This window comes from Emydura macquarii, unplaced genomic scaffold, assembly GCF_026122565.2.
Source record: "Emydura macquarii macquarii isolate MOO-44397 ecotype Brisbane River unplaced genomic scaffold, CSIRO-AGI_Emac_v2 contig_705, whole genome shotgun sequence".
Lineage (NCBI taxonomy): Eukaryota > Metazoa > Chordata > Testudines > Chelidae > Emydura > Emydura macquarii.
In genome coordinates, this window is record NW_027130842.1 from 1,330,226 (window position 1) to 1,337,332 (window position 7,107).

Consider the following 7,107-nt stretch of genomic DNA (forward strand, 5'->3'; position numbering starts at 1 on the left):
CAATTATGAGCAGCCAGATACCAGCAATACGCTAAGAGCTAACCGCATAGTGCTTTGCATTAGGGATGCATTGAAAACCAGGTTCTGCAATGAGATGCAGTAATGATTTATGTTCCCGTATGTTATGTGCCTTTGCTTTAAATCCCCCCTACCATGTATGTCAGTACCCTCCAAATCCCTCCCAAGCAAGATATGATTTAATAAAGAAACATGTGTAGAAACGATGCAAACTTTTATTTATTAACATTCAAGTCGGTGGGAGCGGGGGGGCTGGTGTTCATTCACAGTCTCAAATGGTAGTGTGGTTGCTTGCAAGCCAGCTGTTAGCGGGGCCGCTGCTGCTTTCTGCTCCCCGTGCACCACATACTGCAGCCTGGCCATTTTCCTCTGGGACCACTTGGGGGTGAGGGAAGGGGAGAGCAGCAAAGCCATAGGCTGAGGAGCGTTATGGAGGGGCTGCAGCGGGATTCTGTCCAGCTACCGGTCCTCCTGAAGTTCCACAAGCTGCCGGAGCATGTCTGCTTGGTCACGCATGATTCACAGCATCTCCTGCATGGTACTGTAATCATACTCCTGCATCGCTCTTCGACTCTCCTGTCCATGTCCATGTTCTGGGACAAGGTCAGCCGCCATGCTCTGAGCTCTGTCTCTGCAGCCACAGAGGCGTGTATGAGCTCGCCAAACATGTCGTCTCGGGTTTTTTTTTTTCTTCCTAATCTGCAATAGTCTTTCTGCAGCAGTTCGAGCAGGCTGGGCCAAGGCCAAGGTGTCTACAGAACGAAAAGAAATGCACAACGGTGCCATTGTTAGGATACCCAGGGAAATGAAAGAAATGCAACAATGTATTAAAAACTCCCCTTGCTGTGCACAAGGGTAAGACAGACCCTCATTCCATTCTTCACATCCCAGAAGGGTCGGCTCACTGTGCCGTTGCAGAGATGGTAAGCCAGGGGCACTTTACTCTGCTTTAGAGAGGATTAAAAAAGCTCATTTCGAATGCCCTGTGTGAGAGGGGTGCCTGGGTGCCATGGTTTAATTAAGATGACCATTTCATCATGAGGTGCCCATCGGGGATCTGGGGACAGCGCGGGGGGGTTAATAGTGTTGTCTGAAACCATAGCCAAATAATTAAAGTGACTTTATTGGGGCAATACAATGGGGAATAAACATGCGCCATCTTCCCTAGGTGACCATGAGCGATATCAGTCTCGTGAGGGTAAGGCACAAGGAAAGGGAAGATTTGCTGCATGCAGCGAGGTACCGGCCTGGCCCTTATGCTGCTATGCTGTGTTCTGCCATGATGCCGGCTCTCTTGATTGCAGCGTGGCGCGGCAAAGTATCCTACCAGGGAAGAAGGAACAAGGCTGCCCTGCCCCGAAACCTTTTGCAAAGGATAACAGAATACCTACATGAAAGTTTCCTGGAGATATCAACTGATGATTCTTGGAGCATACATCTGCACATAAATAATCTGTTCCAGGAGTAGCCACCTAAGACAGTATGCTAAACCCCTGAAATCCCCTTTCCTTCCCCCCCTTAAAGAAGAACTTAACTGCTAAGAAGAAAAAAAAAGACTCACCAGATGTGTCTTCCCCAGGATCATTAGTGCTGTCCTGTGTGCTGCTGGACTGCTCTGGGGTCAGGAATAGATCCTGACTATCTGGGAAAAGGGACACCCCACTCTCCTAATCCTCCTCCTCCTCCTCGTCCATGGAGTCCTCATCATTGTCCCTGGAGTGGGATAGAGCAAAGGTATCGATGCTGCGTGGCGGCACCATGGTAGGGAGAATGGCCTGCAGCTCCTCGTAGAAGCGGCATTTTTGGGCAAGGAGCCAGAACAGCTGTTAGCTTCCCTGGCCTTTTGATATGCCTGCCGTAGCTCCTTGATCTTCACGCGGCACTGCTGCACGTCCCTGTTGTGCCCCTTCTCCAACATGCCCTGGGATATCTTCCCATAAATGTCCAAATTCCTTTTGCTGGCTCTGAGCTGAGTCATAACGGACTCCTCACCCCACAGCCCGTTGAGATCTAAGACCTCCGGCTGACTCCATGCTGGAGCGCATTTGGGTCTTGCAGTAGCCATGAGGAGTTCAGCTACAAGCTCCCTCCATGCTGGCCGGACATTTCCGGTGAGCGTGACCATGTAACAGCAGAGCGCAAATGTCCAGAGCGGTCACAACGGGGCATTGTGGGATACCTCCCGGAGGCCATGAACGTCGAATTACATTATGCTCTGTCTACCCTGACACAAAATCGAACCAATAAAATCGAATTAGGCGCTACGCCACTTGTGGAGATGGTTTTATTACGTCGACTTTTGCCACGTGTTAAGCCGAGGGGACTGCGGTACCAGTGTAGATGCAGGCTTTCAGAGATCGACATAAGTGCTGTTACGTTGACCTCTGTCGCCAGTGTAGACCAGGCCATTGATAGAAATAACATCCTAAGCCTTTTTTGTTTGTTTGTCTTCTCTTCCTGTATCTCCATGTTATTTGTCACAAAGGTTATTTCTTCTTATAGATAAAATTTAATCCCCTAGTTTACCAATAATCTTCACCATTACCTTGATTACTTTTACTTCAAAACTGCTACTGTGAGAGTAAAATCCTATTCAAGAATGAACATGACATCATAACATTTGGAATCCCCTAAACAACATTGGCGATTTTTAGTGCTAACAACCTTATCCTGAGTTCTAATAGTCAATATTAATGTAATAAGAGCTCTGGAAGAGTATAAACCAAACTTTTGATTGGCAGTTGCTTGGGAGGAAACTTTTCCTGGGGCAGATTATCCCACACCTGATGGTAAGCTCTTTGGAGAAGACGATATCTTTTTGTTCTGTGATTGTACAGCACCTAGCACAACAGGGTCCTAATCTATAAGACGGGCTCTTAGGTGCTGTCACGTTAATAACAATTAAGAAGCTTATTGCAGAGTTCCTTGAACCTTTCTTTTGTCAGCTGTTACTGGCCACTGTTGGAAACAGGATGTGCAAAGAGTATGTGCAACAATAGGGGCTTCTCTATTCTTAAAATGCTGCACCGCCGCAGTTGCACTGCCATTGCACTTCAGTGCAGACACTATCTACACTGACAGGACAGGTTTTGCCATTGGCCTAGGTACTCCACCTCCCCAAAGGCCATAGCTAGGTCAACAGGAGAATTCTGCCATTAACCTAATGCTATTTACACCAGGGGTTTGGTCGGTGTAAATGCATCACTCAGGGGGTGTGGACTTTTCATGTCACTGAGTGACGTAGTTATACCGACCTAATTTCCTAGTGTAGACCAGGCCTGATTTAATCAAGTATGGCAATTTCTGTGTTCCTAGCCAGGGTTCCAGACCCTCTGCTCCATCAGTCTGACACTGATACAAAGAATTATGAAACACTCATAAGCTAATTACAGAAAAAAGTAAAATTTCTCACCTCCTGCTTTCTAGGAACTCCGTGGTGTGATGAATTCCTTTTTGTCAGTTTAAATCTAGTCTTTCTTTTCTTTCTGGACTTGTGTCTCTTTTCCAGAGAAAAGAAGCTTACTTAAAATAAAGAAAACGAATGGAACAGATCAAAATGACTCATTTATCAGCTGAACTATTCTTCTGTGTTACTGTTGTGCATGTGAAAGCTATTACATAGGGAGAGAAGGAAGGCTGTGAATAGAATTAGTGTTTAAATAGTACCAAAGTATTAGGTTGCTCCTTGTCACCAAGCAGCAATAAACTCTTACAGTACAGTAATATGTGCGTGGTAGTCTATGATACATGAGTTCTGCCTACATTAGAGCAGCAAAGACGTTTTGTTCTCTGATGTCATGAGCTGTGAGTTCCAGCTGGGCACTCAGCCACTGACTCAGCTACAATGAACTGCCATGAGATTCCTGAAAGGAGAAAAGGAGTAAAATTGAAAGGTTTTCCCCGGCACTTCAGAAGTACTACTTAGCACTGGGAGCATTGGTGCGGGAATATTATTTCTGTTAATATTAGTGAGAGCTATTCAGGCTCATCAAGAGGAATCTGGGTACCAAGTATCTCATGGTCACAAGGGCCCCCAATCCCTCCCATTTCACTTTATTTACACAGAAGTTACAGATGTTTTTGCCCCCCCGGAGCTCAGAGCTGCAGTACAATTGTCCCCTTTGTTCCCCTCTTGTCAGTCCTGGAGTTATGCATATGCCTCAGTGGGAGAAAAGGCTAGTAAGCTACTCCAGACTGAGACATGATGTGATTTTACTGAGCCCATATATTTATTCCCCGAAAATATTCTTCATGAAATTGGAATTAAAGCGGAGGCTACCGCCTACCCTTACTTGGAGCTCAGCACTTGTGCAAATCAGACCACTTATTTAGGTGCCCAAAAATGGACTTAGCGGTCCTAACTTTTTTAAATTCTTGGCCATAGAGGTTGCATACATTCTGGTCTTTGATTGTGCAGAATACACTGTCCTTAGAAAAAGTTATAGAGTATAAAATCCTGTTTAAATAACCATCCTGAACCTTCCAACTTCTTTATTAAGTGCCACCAGTTGTACCAGTGAATCAGTAAATATTGGGCTACTGTATCTACACTAGCATCTGACGAAGCTTATGCCCAGATAAATGTGTTAGTCTTTAAGGTGCCACAGGACTCTTGCTGTTTTGCAAAAAACCGAATAACACAGCTACCCCTCTGGAATGTATGTACACTGGTGCTCACTTAGGGAGCGGGGAATCAGGAAGACTGTAAGCATTTTTTGCGTGTATGTGCTTCTGCATTTGATTATTTCAAAGCACTTTACAATGATTAAGGAATTAAACCTCTTACCACTCCTGCAAAGTAGTGCAAGTATTATTATATAATTCTTATAAATAGGGAAACTGAGGCACATAGAAATGATGAGTTACCCAGGTTCACACAGAAAATCAGCATCAGACCCAGGAAGAAAAAACATATTTTGTAGTTCCATGTCTTAAATGTAAGATCCTCCTCTTCCATACATTGTAGACTCTGGCACTTATTCATTGTGTGTAGAGCTGTGCAAATAACTGATATTTTGGTTTACTGGCCAAAACAATCAAAAAAAAATTCTGCTTCAGGTCCAACAAAATATTTTGTTTAATCCAAGGTGAAATGTTTGGTTTCATATTTGGTTGTTTTTTTGTTGTGTTTTTTAAATGTAAAAAACAAAATTGAAGTAAAACATTAAATGAAAAGTTGTTTTAAATTGAACATTTCAATTGTTTAAATTTTTTCAGAATCTTTTTTCCCCAATAGTAACAATTCAACAAATTGAACACAAATTCAGACAGTGTTTTGGTCAATGTGAATCTGCATTTTTTTGATGAAAAAAAAGTGTCATCCAAAATTTTTTGCCAGGCTCTAATTGTGTAGTCTTGGGAATATCACTTCACCTCTTTGTGCTTCAGTTTCATATGTATTTGAGTGTGTTTAGCGATCCTTGGGTGGAAATTATTTATGTTAGCCTAGCACCAAAGAGCCTTAGTCATAGCCCAGGACACCACTGTGCTAAGCGCTGTATACACACAGAACAAAATGATGGTTTCTGCCCCCAGAGACTTACAATCTAAGCATTAATAAACTTCTCATTAGTGAGGCCAAGATGTATGAGCTAAAGTCAACTGAGTGCTGAGACAGGTAAGATTTCACAAACATCTCCTTATAGCTAACTGTTCAGAAAACCAACTAAATCTAAAAGTTTCTCTTCTATAGGAGTGAATCTTTAGTAGAATCTTTTGCCAAAATAAACATGCAGAGGGGGAAGACTGGGTATTTGGGAAGATAGAGGGGAGAGGAAAAATCAGTAAGAAAAAGGGAGGGTCTGGGATATGATCGAGTACATGAGTGGGGGGAAGTCAGATGAGAGGCAGAGAGAGCATGGGGGTGATGGCCTAGGACTTGATCAGGAATTTGGATGAGGGCAATGACACAAGGGTAGAGCAAGAGAAAAAGACAATAATAATAAAGAGTCCAATATTCAAATGATGCAGTAAGATTTGACAAGGAAACAGTTTCTGTGCTCGTTTCATTTATATTAAGATGGTTAAGAGCAGCATTTCTCTTCTGCATAGTAAAGTTTCAAAGTTATATGAAGTCAATGTTCAGTTGTAAACTTTTGAAAGAACAACTATTACATTTTGTTCAGAGTTATGAACACTTCAGAGTTACAAGCGACCTCCATTCCAGAGGTGTTACTCTGAGGTTCTACTGTACGGGGAATGTGAAATGGAGTTCTGCAAAATGGGAAACTTTTCTCAAGAATGGGTAGTTTGCCATCAGAAACACTTACAGAGCTGTTAAGTGAAGTTCTGTTAAATCTTTATTCTGCACAGACAGGAGCAACTGAAATCAAGGATGACATTTATGGCTGTAACAGAGGTCTGGAAGCTCTCTTTCACTCTCTCATTCTTCTTCGCTGAAAGACACTGGACTAAGGAGGAAATTCTCACATAAAGAGGTCAAAGCAATGTTATGATTCTCAGAAACCCTGCAGAAGCTAGGAAATTGAGAACTGGGCAGCCAGTTGTTATCCCATATAACCATTTCATATGACAATATAGCAGCTTATTGTCTGCACAAATATATATGTTCTGAGACGCCCACAAAAAAAAGTAATAACTCACAAAACTTTTGTCTGTGACTTTTGTTTATGTTGTTTGCCTTATATGATCTCTCTAGACTGTAAACACCCTGGGGAAGAGACTGTATCATCCTGTGTGTATTTACAGTGGCTAATAAAAAGCGGCATTGGGTCTACTATAACTTTAATAATAAAAAGCTAAAATAATAAACAGGTAATGTCACATAATAATAACCTGGCTTCATCTCTTAAGGTGCAGAGAAGAATCAAAATAGTTCTATATTTTGTTTATTTCAAGTTTTTAAAAAATCAAAGTCGTGATTTATTACCTGTTCTTAGGGGTTTGGTTTGGTTTGGTTTGGTTTTTTAGTTGAACTGCAACGCTATTATGGGACCTGTGTAAGTCCTTGATTTCTGAGCTGATGACCCCACTAGCACAGCTGATGAGAGAATACAGCACAAAATCAGTTTTAATTTACTATTTTAAAATTTCTTTTCTACCTCAACTTCTGCACCTTCTGGGATCTGA

At 42.5% G+C, this 7,107-nt stretch overlaps 1 long non-coding RNA gene across 1 annotated transcript; it reads right to left on the reverse strand.

Annotated features, from left to right (window-relative positions):
* Nucleotides 1-269: 269 nt before the first annotated feature.
* LOC137149142 (uncharacterized) lies at nt 270-6,402 on the reverse strand. Its single transcript, XR_010918674.1, has 5 exons — nt 6,288-6,402; nt 3,781-3,881; nt 3,431-3,540; nt 1,580-1,731; nt 270-770 (listed from the first exon to the last, which is right to left on the reverse strand). It is a non-coding gene; the product is annotated as an uncharacterized lncRNA (long non-coding RNA).
* Nucleotides 6,403-7,107: the final 705 nt, after the last annotated feature.